Source organism: Dendrobates tinctorius, unplaced genomic scaffold (genome assembly GCF_039654945.1).
Source record: "Dendrobates tinctorius isolate UK_male_01 unplaced genomic scaffold, ASM3965494v1 ptg000155l, whole genome shotgun sequence".
Classification (NCBI taxonomy): domain Eukaryota; kingdom Metazoa; phylum Chordata; class Amphibia; order Anura; family Dendrobatidae; genus Dendrobates; species Dendrobates tinctorius.
Window position 1 is genome coordinate 2,929,750 of NW_027361822.1, and position 15,524 is coordinate 2,945,273.

At 54.4% G+C, this 15,524-nt stretch overlaps 1 pseudogene; it reads right to left on the reverse strand.

Moving 5' to 3' along the window:
- The window catches only part of LOC141051000 (uncharacterized), a 51,947-nt pseudogene extending 49,491 nt beyond the window's left edge, over positions 1-2,456 (reverse strand).
- Between the last annotated feature and the right edge of the window lie 13,068 nt (positions 2,457-15,524).

Here is a 15,524-nt window from a genome sequence, read left to right on the forward strand (position 1 = left end):
AAACGGCATCACTTGTGTGGAGTTTCCACTATTGAGGCACATGAGGGGCTCTCCACACCCCACATGGCGTCAACTAACGATTCCAGCCAATTTTGCATGCAAAAAGTCAAGTGGCACTCCTTGCGCTTCCAATCCTTGCCGTGCGCCCAAACAGTAGTTTTCCTCCCCATATTGGCGTATTCAGTAGAAATTGCACAACAAGTTGTATGGTGCAATTTCTCCGGTCAACCTTGCGAAAATGCAAAATTTTGGGCAAAAATAAAATTTTTACAGGAAAGAATGTCACTTTTTATCTCCACGGCTCTACATTATAGACTACTGTGAAGCATCAGGAGGTTTAAGGGTGTGTGCACACGTTGCGGATTCTGCTGCGGATTCGCAGCAGATTTGGCCCTGCGGATCCGCAGCAGTTTCTGCTGTGGTGTACAGTACCATTTAAGTCTATGCAAAAGGAAAAGCGCAGTGCACACTTTGCAGATTTTTCCTCGCGGATTTGCTGCGGTTTTAAATCCGCAGCATGTCACTTCTTTGTGGGGATTCCGCAGCGGTTTGGCACCTGCTCCATGACAGGTGTCAAACCGCAGGGGAAAACCGCTGGCTAATCCGCACTAAATCCGCAGATAAACCGCAGGTCTTTTGACATGCAGATTTACCTGCGGATTTTGACAAATCTGCAAGGAAAAATCCGTAGTAGAATCCACAACGTGTGCACACACTCTAAGGTGGTCACCACACATCTAGATACATTTCTTGAGGGATCTAGTTCAAAAAATGGGGTCACCTGTTGGGGGTTTTCACTGTTTAGTCACATCAGGGGCTCTCCAAACGTGACATGGCGTCCGTTAATGATTCCAACTAATTTTGCGTTCAAAAAGTCAAATGGCGCTCCTTCCGCTTCTGCTCCCAAACAGTAGTTTCCCCCATATATGGTATCGGCGTGCTCAGGAGAAATTGCACAACAAATTTTGGGGTCAGTTTTCTTTCCTGTTACCCTACAAAATTGAGCTAAAGTTAAATTTTGGTGACAGAAAAGTAAAATGTTAATTTTCTCCTTCCATATTGCATTAATTCATGTGAAGGATCTAAAGGGTTAATAAACTTCTTGAATGTGGTTTTGAGCTCCTTAAGGGGTGCAGTTTTTAGAATGGTGTCACTTTGGGGTATTTTCTGTCATCTACGCCCCAAAGTCACTTCAAATATGATGTGGTCCCTAAAAAGCAATGGTTTTACAAATTTTGTTGGAAAAATGAGAAATCGCTGGTCAAATTTTTGATCCTTATAACGTCCTAACAAAAAAAAAAAATTATGTTTCCAAAATTGTGCTGATGTAAAGCAGACATGTGGGAAATGTTACTTATTAAGCATTTTGTGTGCCGTATCTCTGATCTGAGGGCACAAAAATTGAAGATTGTGAAATTTTCAACATTTTTACCGGATTTCCATTTTCTCATAAATAAATGTAAGTCATATCAAAGAAATGTTACCACTAACATGAAGTACAATATGTCACGAGAAAACAGTGTCAGAATCACCGGGATCCATGGAAGTGTTCCAGAATTATTACCTCATAAAGGGGCAGTGGTCAGAATTGTAAAAATTGACCCGGTCATTAACCTACAAAGTGGCTCGGTCCTTAAGGGGTTAACATCCTGACAGTGACAACATGGAGCCGGCAATGGCCATAATGGAGACTGAAGAGTAAGGCTCGGCTCACATCGCGTTAGGATCCGTTAAACGGATTGCCTTGACGCATGTCAAAATCGGCATGCCTTAGCGATGGTCCGTTATTTTGTGAGGCACCCTCGAACGCAGTGTACCGTGTTTTCAGGTCCGTTACGGCAAACGCACTGCGAACGGAAGAGTTAGTTCTGCCATAGAACTCTACTGCTAACGAAGGCCGACGCAACCATGCGTTACCGCGATCGCAGAAACACAGACAATTTGGGGCTCATGGTTAGCGTTTAACGGATTGCCCTAATGCGATGTGAACCTAGCCTAACAGAGCAGCGAGCGCCGTCAGGAGGGAAGTGACCCACTGTAATCCAATACAGACAGAGACCCTGATATAGCGACACAGACGGGAACACGTTCTGTCTACTGGAAAGGGACCACAGCACTGAGGGGGTTAATGTCCCCTGTGCAGCCCAGTAATGGGGAATCTCCAGCACCTACCTCCACCTGCAGAGCCGCACACCACATATATGGCTGTTCTGTGTGCACAGGACCTGGGATGAGGTCACAGGAGGGGAGGAGTCAGGGGTCACATGATCAGGGGCCTCAGTGTATGCAGGACTCTGCTGTGCTGGATGAGGGGAAGTTTCTGTGTGGGGTCAGGAGTAGTGATGGGCAGTCCGGCTCTTTTTGGTGATCTGGCTCACTTGGCTCAAAAAGCGGCTCTTCTTGCAAAAAGTGCTCCTTTCCCCACTTTTATCACTCCAGTCTCTTAACTATAAAGCCTGGGCCTCATTATACAGCTGTACAGGGGTGTAGTGAAGGCTTTTTAGCCATTTTCTCAGAGTGTAAGCTCCTGGGATCAGGCCCTCACTCCTGTCCGTATTGCTGATTTGTGTTCTCTAATATCGGACATTTGCCCATGTGTTCTACATTAGTCAGTGCTGTGACATCTGCCGGCACTGATTATTCTAAGGCTATGGGCACACGTTGCGGATTTGTTGCGGATCCACAAGTAATGTACAGTACAATGTTATTCTATGGGGCAAAAAAACGCTGTGCACATGCTGCGGAAAAATCCAAGCGGAAACGCAGCAGTTTATTTTCCGCAGCATGTCAATACTTTGTGCGGATTCCGCAGCGTTTTTACATCCATTCCATTATAGGAATCTGCAGGTGTAAAAACGCAGGCGAAATCCGCACAAAGTCTACAATAAATCCGCACGGAAAATTCCACACAGCAATCCGCAACATGTGCACAGACCCTTATAAGTAAATCCTTGGAGACATGTTCCATGTTCTTACAGAGTAATATCTGCACCATACATGGCACCCCTTACCTACCAATCCTGGTATGCATGGTCCCCTCATCCCCAATCCTGGTATGCATGGTCCCCCTCACCCCCCTATCCTGGTATGCATGGTCCCCCTCACCCCCCTATCCTGGTATGCATGGTCCCCTCACCCCCCTATCCTGGTATGCATGGTACCCCTCATCCCCCAATCCTGGTATGCATGGTACCCCTCATCCCCCAATCCTGGTATGCATGGTCCTCTCACCCCCCAATCCTGGTATGCATGGTCCTCTCACCCCCCAATCCTGGTATGCATGGTCCCCTCATCCCCAATCCTGGTATGCATGGTCCCCCTCACCCCCCTATCCTGGTATGCATGGTCCCCTCACCCCCCTATCCTGGTATGCATGGTACCCCTCATCCCCCAATCCTGGTATGCATGGTACCCCTCATCCCCCAATCCTGGTATGCATGGTCCTCTCACCCCCCAATCCTGGTATGCATGGTCCTCTCACCCCCCAATCCTGGTATGCATGGTCCCCTCATCCCCCAATCCTGGTATGCATGGTCCTCTCACCCCCCAATCCTGGTATGCATGGTCCCCTCATCCCCAATCCTGGTATGCATGGTCACCTCACCCCCCAATCCTGGTATGCATGGTCCCCCTCACCCCCCTATCCTGGTATGCATGGTCCCCTCACCCCCCTATCCTGGTATGCATGGTCCCCTCACCCCCCTATCCTGGTATGCATGGTCCCCTCACCCCCCTATCCTGGTATGCATGGTACCCCTCATCCCCCAATCCTGGTATGCATGGTCCTCTCACCCCCCAATCCTGGTATGCATGGTCCCCTCACCCCCCTATCCTGGTATGCATGGTCCCCTCATCCCCAATCCTGGTATGCATGGTCACCTCACCCCCCTATCCTGGTATGCATGGTCCCCTCACCCCCCTATCCTGGTATGCATGGTCCCCTCACCCCCCTATCCTGGTATGCATGGTCCCCTCACCCCCCTATCCTGGTATGCATGGTCCCCTCACCCCCCTATCCTGGTATGCATGGTCCCCCTCACCCCCCTATCCTGGTATGCATGGTCCCCTCACCCCCCAATCCTGGTATGCATGGTACCCCTCATCCCCCAATCCTGTATGCATGGTCCTCTCACCCCCCAATCCTGGTATGCATGGTCCCCTCACCCCCAATCCTGGTATGCATGGTCCCCTCACCCCCCTATCCTGGTATGCATGGGTCCCCTCACCCCCCTATCCTGGTATGCATGGTCTTCTCACCCCCCAATCCTGGTATGCATGGTCCCCTTACCCCCCAATCTTGGTATGCATGGTCCCCTCACCCCCAATCCTGGTATGCAAGGTACCCCTCACCCCCCAATCCTAGTATGCATGGTCCCCTCACCCCCCAATCCTGGTATGCATGGTCCTCTCACCCCCCCTATCCTGGTATGCATGGTCCTCTCACCCCCCCATCCTGGTATGCATGGTCCCCTCACCCCCCTATCCTGGTATGCATGGTCCTCTCACCCCCCTTTCCTGGTAGGTATGGTCCCCTCACCCCCCTTTCCTGGTATGCATGGTCCCCTCACCCCCCAATCCTGATATGCATGGTCCTCTCACCCCCCATCCTGGTATGCATGGTGCCCTCACCCCCCTATCCTGGTATGCATGGTCCTCTCACCCCCCTTTCCTGGTATGTATGGTCCCCTCACCCCCCTTTCCTAGTATGCATGGTCCCCTCACCCCCCAATCCTGGTATGCATGGTCCTCTCACCCCCCAATCCAAGTATGCATGGTCCCCTCACCCCCCTTTCCTGGTATGCATGGTCCCCTCACCCCCCAATCCTAGTATGCATGGTCCCCTCACCCCCAATCCTGGTATGCATGGTCCCCTCACCCCCCAATCCTGGTATGCATGGTACCCCTCACCCCCAATCCTGGTATGCATGGTACCCCTCATCCCCAATCCTGGTATGCATGGTCCCCTCGCCCTCCAATCCAGGTATGCATGGTCCCCTCGCCCTCCAATCCTGGTATGCATGGTCCCCTCACCCCCCTATCCTGATATGCATGGTCCTCTCAACCCCCAATCCTGATATGCATGGTCCCCTCACCCCCCAATCCTGGTATGCATGGTCCCCTCACCCCCCAATCCTGGTATGCATGGTCCCCTCACCCCCCAATCCTGGTATGCATGGTCCTCTCACCCCCCAATCCTGGTATGCATGGTCCTCTCACCCCCCAATCCTAGTATGCATGGTCCCCTCACCCCCCAATCCTGGTATGCATGGTCCCCTCACCCCCCAATCCTGGTATGCATGGTCCCCTCACCCCCCAATCCTGGTATGCATGGTCCCCTCACCCCCCAATCCTGGTATGCATGGTCCCCTCACCCCCCAATCCTGGTAGGCATGGTCCCCTCACCCCCCAATCCTGATAGGCATGGTCCCCTCACAACCCAATCCTGGTATGCATGGTCCCCTCGCCCTCCAATCCTGGAATGCATGGTCCCCTCACCCCCCAATCCTGGAATGCATGGTCCCCTCACCCCCCAATCCTGGTATGCATGGTCCCCTCACCCCCCAATCCTGGTATGCATGGTCCCCTCACCCCCCAATCCTGGTATGCATGGTCCCCTCACCCCCCAATCCTGGTATGCATGGTCCCCTCACCCCCCAATCCCCCAATCCTGGTATACATGGTCCCCTCACCCCCCAATCCTGGTATGCATAGTCCCCTCATCCCCAATCCTGGTATGCATGGTCCCCTCATCCCCCAATCCTGGTATGCATGGTCCCCTCACCCCCCAATCCTGGTATGCATGGTCCCCTCACCCCCCAATCCTTGTGTGCATGGTCCCCTCACCCCCCAATCCTGGTATGCATGGTCCTCTCACCCCCCAATCCTGGTATGCATGGTCCCCTCACCCCCCAATCCTGGTATGCATGGTCCCCTCACCCCCCAATCCTAGTATGCATGGTCCTCTCACCCCCCAATCCTGGTATGCATGGTCCTCTCACCCCCCAATCCTGGTATGCATGGTCCCCCTCACCCCCCTATCCTGGTATGCATGGTCCCCCTCACCCCCCTATCCTGGTATGCATGGTCCCCTCACCCCCCTATCCTGGTATGCATGGTCCCCTCACCCCCCTATCCTGGTATGCATGGTCCCCTCACCCCCCTATCCTGGTATGCATGGTACCCCTCATCCCCCAATCCTGGTATGCATGGTCCCCTCACCCCCCTATCCTGGTATGCATGGTCCCCTCACCCCCCTATCCTGGTATGCATGGTCCCCTCATCCCCAATCCTGGTATGCATGGTCACCTCACCCCCCTATCCTGGTATGCATGGTCCCCTCACCCCCCTATCCTGGTATGCATGGTCCCCTCACCCCCCTATCCTGGTATGCATGGTCCCCTCACCCCCCTATCCTGGTATGCATGGTCCCCTCACCCCCCTATCCTGGTATGCATGGTCCCCCTCACCCCCCTATCCTGGTATGCATGGTCCCCTCACCCCCCAATCCTGGTATGCATGGTACCCCTCATCCCCCAATCCTGGTATGCATGGTCCTCTCACCCCCCAATCCTGGTATGCATGGTCCCCTCACCCCCCTATCCTGGTATGCATGGGTCCCCTCACCCCCCTATCCTGGTATGCATGGGTCCCCTCACCCCCCTATCCTGGTATGCATGGTCTTCTCACCCCCCAATCCTGGTATGCATGGTCCCCTTACCCCCCAATCTTGGTATGCATGGTCCCCTCACCCCCAATCCTGGTATGCATGGTCCCCTCACCCCCCAATCCTGGTATGCATGGTCCTCTCACCCCCCCTATCCTGGTATGCATGGTCCTCTCACCCCCCCTATCCTGGTATGCATGGTCCTCTCACCCCCCCATCCTGGTATGCATGGTCCCCTCACCCCCCTATCCTGGTATGCATGGTCCTCTCACCCCCCTTTCCTGGTAGGTATGGTCCCCTCACCCCCCTTTCCTGGTATGCATGGTCCCCTCACCCCCCAATCCTGATATGCATGGTCCTCTCACCCCCCATCCTGGTATGCATGGTGCCCTCACCCCCCTATCCTGGTATGCATGGTCCTCTCACCCCCCTTTCCTGGTATGTATGGTCCCCTCACCCCCCTTTCCTAGTATGCATGGTCCCCTCACCCCCCAATCCTGGTATGCATGGTCCTCTCACCCCCCAATCCAAGTATGCATGGTCCCCTCACCCCCCTTTCCTGGTATGCATGGTCCCCTCACCCCCCAATCCTAGTATGCATGGTCCCCTCACCCCCCAATCCTGGTATGCATGGTACCCCTCACCCCCAATCCTGGTATGCATGGTACCCCTCATCCCCAATCCTGGTATGCATGGTCCCCTCGCCCTCCAATCCAGGTATGCATGGTCCCCTCGCCCTCCAATCCTGGTATGCATGGTCCCCTCACCCCCCTATCCTGATATGCATGGTCCTCTCAACCCCCAATCCTGATATGCATGGTCCCCTCACCCCCCTTTCCTGGTATGCATGGTCCCCTCACCCCCCAATCCTGGTATGCATGGTCCCCTCACCCCCCAATCCTGGTATGCATGGTCCCCTCACCCCCCAATCCTGGTATGCATGGTCCTCTCACCCCCCAATCCTGGTATGCATGGTCCTCTCACCCCCCAATCCTAGTATGCATGGTCCCCTCACCCCCCAATCCTGGTATGCATGGTCCCCTCACCCCCCAATCCTGGTATGCATGGTCCCCTCACCCCCCAATCCTGGTATGCATGGTCCCCTCACCCCCCAATCCTGGTATGCATGGTCCCCTCACCCCCCAATCCTGGTAGGCATGGTCCCCTCACCCCCCAATCCTGATAGGCATGGTCCCCTCACAACCCAATCCTGGTATGCATGGTCCCCTCGCCCTCCAATCCTGGAATGCATGGTCCCCTCACCCCCCAATCCTGGTATGCATGGTCCCCTCACCCCCCAATCCTGGTATGAATGGTCCCCTCACCCCCCAATCCTGGTATGCATGGTCCCCTCACCCCCCAATCCTAGTATGCATGGTCCCCTCACCCCCCAATCCTGGTATACATGGTCCCCTCACCCCCCAATCCTGGTATGCATAGTCCCCTCATCCCCAATCCTGGTATGCATGGTCCCCTCATCCCCCAATCCTGGTATGCATGGTCCCCTCACCCCCCAATCCTGGTATGCATGGTCCCCTCACCCTCCAATCCTGGTGTGCATGGTCCCCTCACCCCCCAATCCTGGTATGCATGGTCCTCTCACCCCCCAATCCTGGTATGCATGGTCCCCTCACCCCCCAATCCTAGTATGCATGGTCCCATCACCCCCAATCCTAGTATGCATGGTCCTCTCACCCCCCAATCCTGGTATGCATAGTCTCCTCATCCCCAATCCTGGTATGCCTGGTACCCCTCATCTCCCAATCCTGGCATGCATGGCCCCGTCATCCCTATAATGGTATGTATGGCCCTCTCATCCCTATTCTGGTATATATGGCCCCCTCATCCCCAACCCCCAATCCTGGTATGCATGGCACCAAATTCCTCATCCTGGGATGCATGGCCCCCTCTCCCCCCAATCCTGGTATGCATGGTCCTCTAACCCCCCTATCCAGGTATGCATGGCGCCACAACCCGCCCTCTACTGACTTCACGGCGAATACTCGATCGGTAATCTTTTGTTCCGTGATGTGAGGAGAGGGCGGGTTGTTGGGCCGGAATTGGCACCTACGCATTCCTCTCTTTCTGGCGCCATTTTCTTGAAGACACACTGCAGTGTCTTCCACAAAATGGCGCCAGAAAGCGCGGACTGCGCATGCGCCGATTCCGGCCCAGCAACCCGCCCTCTCCTGTCATCAACGCCAGATGCAAGACCCCGCACTCACTACACTGAGCAGCCAATCATAGCACAGCTATGTGTTCATGTGGGAGGAGCCTAGTCGCAAGTCAAAGCCTTGCCAGTCACTCCCCACTTGTGCTCACTGCTCTAAGTCTCCTCCTCGGCTCCTCCCAGCCCCCAGCCAGGCAGGAAGAAGCTAGGCAAACAGCAGGGTAAAAAAAAAACTTGGCTCAGCTCCCAGTGGTGAGCCGACTCCCGTCGGTCACATGAAAGAGCCGGCTCTTTGTCTCGGTTCGTTCACGAACGACACATCACTAGTCAGGAGGGGTTTACAGGGTGGATGTAGGAGGGATGTGTGTGTGTAGGAGGTGTACGGAGCGGAGGTGTACGGAGCGGAGGTGTACGGAGCGGAGGTGTACGGAGCGGCGGAGGTGTACGGAGCGGAGCCGTGTGTGTACGAGGTGTACGGAGCGGAGCCGTGTGTGTACGAGGTGTACGGAGCGGAGCTGTGTGTATGATGTGTAGAGAGCAGAGCCATGTGTGTACAGAACGGAGCGGAGCCATGTGTGTACAGAACGGAGCGGAGCCATGTGTGTACAGAACGGAGCGGAGCTGTGTGTGCGAGGTGTACGGAGCAGAGCCGTGTATGTGCGAGGTGTACGGAGCGGAGCCGTGTGTATACGAGGTGTACGGAGCGGAGCCGTGTGTTTGCGAGGTGCACGGAACGGAGCCGTGTGTATACGAGGTGTGCGGAGCGGAGCCGTGTGTATACGAGGTGTACGGAGTGGAGAGGAGCCGTGTGTGTACGAGGTGTACGGAGCAGAGCCGTGTGTGTGCGAGGTGTACGGAGTGGAGCCATGTGTGTACCAGGTGTACGGAGCGGAGCCGTGTGTGTACGAGGTGTACGGAGCAGAGCCGTGTGTGTGCGAGGTGTACGGAGCGGAGCCATGTGTGTACCAGGTGTACGGAGCGGAGCCGTGTGTGTACGAGGTGTACGGAGCGGAGCCGTGTGTGTACAAGGTGTACGGAGCGGAGCCGCGTGTGTACGAGTTGTACAGAGCAGAGCCGTGTGTGTGCGAGGTGTACGGAGCAGAGCCCTGTGTGTATGAGGTGTACGGAGCAGAGCCGTGTGTGTACGAGGTGTACGGAGCGGAGCCGTGTGTGTATGAGGTGTACGGAGCAGAGCCATGTGTACGAGGTGTACGGAGCGGAGCCGTGTGTGTACGAGATGTACGGAGCAGAGCCGTGTGTGTACAAGGTGTACGGAGCGGAGCCGTGTGTGTGCGAGGTGTACCGAGCGGAGCCACGTGTGTAAGAGGTGTACGGAGCAGAGCCGCGTGTGTACGAGGTGTACGGAGCAGAGCCGTGTGTGTGCGAGGTGTACGGAGCAGAGCCCTGTGTGTATGAAGTGTACGGAGTAGAGCCGCGTGTGTACAAGTAGTACGGAGCAGAGCTGTGTGTGTATGAGGTGTACGGAGCAGAGCCGTGTGTATGAGGTGTACGGAGCAGAGCCGTGTGTGTACGAGCTGTACGGAGCGGAGCCGTATGTGTACGAGGTGTATGGAGTGGAGCCGTGTGTATGATGTGTAGAGAGCAGAGCCGTGTGTGTACGAGGTGTACGGAGCGGAGCCGTGTGTGTGCGAGGTGTACGGAGCGGAGCCGTGTGTGTGCGAGGTGTACGGAGCGGAGCCGTGTTTATGATGTGTAGAGAGCAGTGCCGTGTGTGTACGAGGTGTACGGAGCGGAGCCGTGTGTGTACGAGGTGTACGGAGCGGAGCCGTGTGTGTACGGAGCGGAGCCATGTGTGTGCGAGGTGTACGGAGCGGAGCCGTGTGTATGATGTGTAGAGAGCAGAGCTGTGTGTGTACGAGGTGTACGGAGCGGAGCCGTGTGTGTACGAGGTGTACGGAGCAGAGCCGTGTGTGTACGAGGTGTACGGAGCAGAACCGTGTGTGTACGAGGTGTATGGAGCGGAGCCGCGTGTGTACGAGGTGTACGGAGCGGAGCCGTGTGTGTACAAGGTGTGTGGAGTGAAGCCGCGTGTGTATGAGGTGTACAGAGCGGAGCCGTGTGTGTATATGAGGTGTGCGGAGCAGAGCCGTGTATGTATGAGGTGTGCGGAGCTGTGTGTGTACGAGGTGTGCAGAGCGGAGCCGTGTGTGTACAAGGTGTACGGAGTGTTCTGCCTTCTTCAACGTATGATGCTGTGTGGATTCCAGCATACAGGCTAACCTTTCATCCACTCCCAGAAACAAGACTGTATGGGTGCTTAAGTCTGTTATTTATTGGGATGATATGGACAACGATGGGAGATGATAACAAATGGTATAGTAGAACACCGTTAATGATAATTCAGTAGATTGTTGTACAAAATGTGGATGATTCAGGTAAAAACTACAAGAGACAGATAATACAGCATGTCAGTACAGGTAGACAGTATACAATACACGAGTATTGGCAGGTAATAGCAATGCAGGGTATTATCACAACAGTAGCAATGATACAGGATGCTGTTATCATGCATTATATAAGAGCTGAGCAATATAACGTACCCAGCAGCAAAGAGAAAGATGTCTAAAACACCTAATGGTTGTAAGCTTGCACTGAGTGAACAGAGGATGCTTATAACAAACATGCAGTGAAATAACATCACAGGAGCTGAGCATGCAATGCAACCATCATGGGGGCTGCATTATGGCTGCTAACAGAGATGCATAACTAATGATTGCATTATCCTTACCGGAATCCACTTTTTATAAGCAATGGTTTACAAAAGCTGCGCTGAGCAGGTGTGAGCTACTCAGAATGGTTACATGTTGTTGACCAGGGCAGAAAGAAGGGGAGGTCCTGAACAATTAGGCTGTGTGCACACTCTGCGGATTTTGCTGCGGTTCCGCAGCGGTTTTGGCCGCTGCGGACCCGCAGCAGTTTTTGCTGCGGTGTACAGTACCATGATTCCCTATGGGAATCAAAAACCGCAGTGCAGACGGTGCGGAATTTTCCGCGCGGATTATCTGCGGTTTTCAATCCGCAGAAAGAATTGACATGTCAATTCTTTCTGCGGATTCTCCTGCGGTTTGCCATCTCCTCCATTTGAGGAGATGAAAAACCGCAGGGCAAAACCGCAGAGCAATCCGCAGGTAAAACCGCAGGTCCGCACCTAATCCACAGCGTGTGCACACAGCCTTAACCATTAGGGTGTGTGCACACGCTGCGGATTCTGCTGCGGATTCGCAGCAGTTTTTGCTGCGGTGTAAGGTACCATAATATCCTATGGATATTGAAAACCGCAGGGCAGACGGTGCGGCTTTTTCTGTGCGGTTTTCCTGCGGTTTCTAAACCGCAGAAAGAATTGACATGTCAATTCCGCGGCGGTTTGCCATCTCCTCCATTGTGGAGATGAAAAACCGCAGGGCAAAACTGCAGGCTAATCCGCAGGTAAAACCGCAGGTCTTTTGACCTGCAGATTTACCTGCGGATTTTACAAAATCCACGCGGCCAAATCCGCACCCCAATCTGCAGCGTGTGCACATACCCTTAGGGGAACAGAAAACTCCAAACACATGAATAAAGGGAGAAGGGCAACTTATGACACCTAATGGCCATAACTGTAACAGCACTTAAAATATCTAGCTGCACAGAATGGGCAGAACACGGAGCAGAGCCACTTGTGTACGAGGTGTACGGAGCAGAGCCACGTGTGTACGAGATGTACGGAGCGGAGCCGTGTGGTTAGGGATGTACGGAGCGGAGCCTTGTGTGTACGAGGTGTACAGAGCGGAGCCGTTTGTGTACAAGGTATTCGGAGCAGAGCCGTGTGGGTAAGAGGTGTATGTAGCGGAGGCCTGCGTGTACGTGGTGTACAGAGCGGAGCCGTGTGGTTAGGGGTGTACGGAGCGGAGCCGCCTGTGTACGAGGTGTACGGAGCGGAGCCGCGTGTGTACGAGGTGTACAGAGCGGAGCCGCATGTGTGCGAGGTGTACAGAGCGGAGCCGCATGTGTGCGAGGTGTACAGAGCGGAGCCGCATGTGTGCGAGGTGTACGGAGCGGAGCCGCATGTGTACGAGGTGTACGGAGCAGAGCCGCGTGTGTACGGAGCAGATCTGCGTGTGTACGAGGTGTACGGAGTGGAGCCGCGTGTGTACGAGGTGTACAGAGCGGAGCCGCGTGTGTACGAGGTGTACGGAGCGGAGCCGCGTGTGTACGAGGTGTACGGAGCGAAGCCGCGTGTGTACGAGGTGTACGGAGCGGAGCCTCGTGTGTACGGAGCAGATCTGCGTGTGTACGAGGTGTACGGAGCGGAGCCGCGTGTGTACGAGGTGTACGGAGCGGAGCCGCGTGTGTACGAGGTGTACGGAGTGGAGCCGCGTGTGTACGAGGTGTACGGAGCGGAGCCGCGTGTGTACGAGGTGTACGGAGCTGAGCCGTGTGTGTACGAGGTGTACGGAGCAGAGCCGCGTGTGTACGAGGTGTACGGAGCGGAGCCGCATGTGTACGAGGTGTACGGAGCAGAGCCGCGTGTGTACGAGGTATACGGAGCGGAGCCGCATGTGTACGAGGCGTACCGAGCAGAGCCGTGTGTCTATGAGGTGTACGGAGCGGAGCCGCGTGTGTACGAGGCGTACGGAGCAGAGCCGCGTGTGTACGAGGCGTACAGAGCAGAGCCGCGTGTGTACGAGGCGTATGGAGCAGAGCCACATGTGTACGAGGCGTACGGAGCAGAGCCGCGTATGTACGAGGCGTACGGAGCAGAGCCACGTGTGTACGAGGCATACGGTGCAGAGCCACGTGGGTACGCAGCGGAGCCGGGTGTGTATGAGGTGTACGGAGAGGAGCCACATGTGTACGAGGTGTACGGAGCAGAACCGTGTGCGTGCGAGGTGTACAGGGCGGAGCCATATGTGTATGAGGTGTACGGAGCCGAGCTGTATGTGTACGAGGTGTATGGAGCAGAGGCATGTGTGGATGACGTATACAGAGAGGAGCCGTGTGTGTACAAAGTGAAGCCTTGTGTGTATGACGTGTACGGAGCAGAGCCATGTGTGGACAACCTATGTAGAATGGAGCCGTGTGTGTACGACATGTATGTAGCAGTGCCATGTGTGTACGACGAGTACAGAGCGGAGCCAAGTGTACGGTGCAGAGCCTTGTATGGACGACCTATGTAGAACGAAAGCAGGTGTGAGCTACTAAGAATACGGCTATAGAATGGTTACATGTTGTTGACCAGGGCAGAAAGAAGGGGCGGTTCTGAACAATTAACCATTTGGGGAACAGAAAATTCCAAACACATGAATAAAAGGAGAAGGGCAACTTATGACACCTAATGGCCATAACTGTAACAGCACTTAAAAATATCTAGCTGCACAGAATGGGCAGAACACGGAGTAGAGCTGCATGTGTACGAGGTGTGCGGTGCGGAGACGGGTGTGTACGAGGTGTTCGAAGCGAAGCCGCGTGTGTACGAGGTGTTCGAAGCGAAGCCGCGTGTGTACGAGGTTTACGGAGCGGAGCCTCGTGTGTACTTGATGTACGGAGCGGAGCCGTGTGCGTGTGAGGTGTACGGAGCGGAGCCAAGTGTGTACGAGGTGTATGGAGCGGAGCCGCGTGTGTTCGAGGTGTATGGGGCGGAGCCGCGTGTGTGTGTACAAGGTGTATGGAGCAGAGGCATGTGTGGACGACATATACGGAGAGGAGCCGTGTGTGTACAAAGTGGAGCCTTGTGTGTATGACGTGTACAGAGCGGAGCCATGTGTGGACAACCTATGTAGAACGGAGCTGTGTGTGTACGACATGTATGTAGCAGTGTCATGTGTGTACGACGTGTACAGAGCGGAGCCGTGTGTACAGTGCAGAGCCTTGTATGGACGACCTATGTAGAAAGAAACTGTGTGTACGACATGTACGGCGCTGAGTCTTGTGTGTGTGACATGTACGGAGCTGAGCCGTGTGTGTACGACATGTGCGGAGCGGAGTGATGTGTGTATGACGTGTAAAGAGCGGAACCATGTGTGTACGGATCAGAGTGGTGTGTGGACGACGTATCTAGACAGAGGGGTGCAACAAAGACGTAGTCAGGTCACAGTTCAGGGACAGTATTCAAGTAGGTAGCGGATCACAACAAAAAGGCTAGGCAAATGCAAAGTCAATGGCAAACCCAAGATCAAGCAACAAAGATGAGAATACAAGTCTAGGTGCACAGAGCACACACACATACATCTAATCATTGAGTAAACCTACACTTGACAGTAATCTAAGACAGGGAGCTGGATAAAGGTAATTATTTTGAACAGGACACACATGGATGAAGCCCCGGCATGCCCTGGGCTTAATTGGATGGCTAAACTGTCACTCAAGATACTGACAGCTCAGTATCTGATTGGACGGCTGAATTGTCCATCACCATACTGACAGCTCAACATGCATCTGTCCTAGATTGGATGGAAGAACTGTTATTCAGTGTCTCCAGACACACTGATAGGTGGAATCATGACAGTACCCTGTCTTCTAGGGGGGGTCACCAGACCCCCCAGGCTAGACAGGAAATCTATGATGGAAGACCCTGACCGGACAGCCTTCCTGGAACGAGCCGGAATCCAAGATATTTCCTCGAGTTTGTCAAATGAACAAGATATTGGAGAGAATTTTGGACCCTCTGAGAATCCTCGATCCTTTGCACCT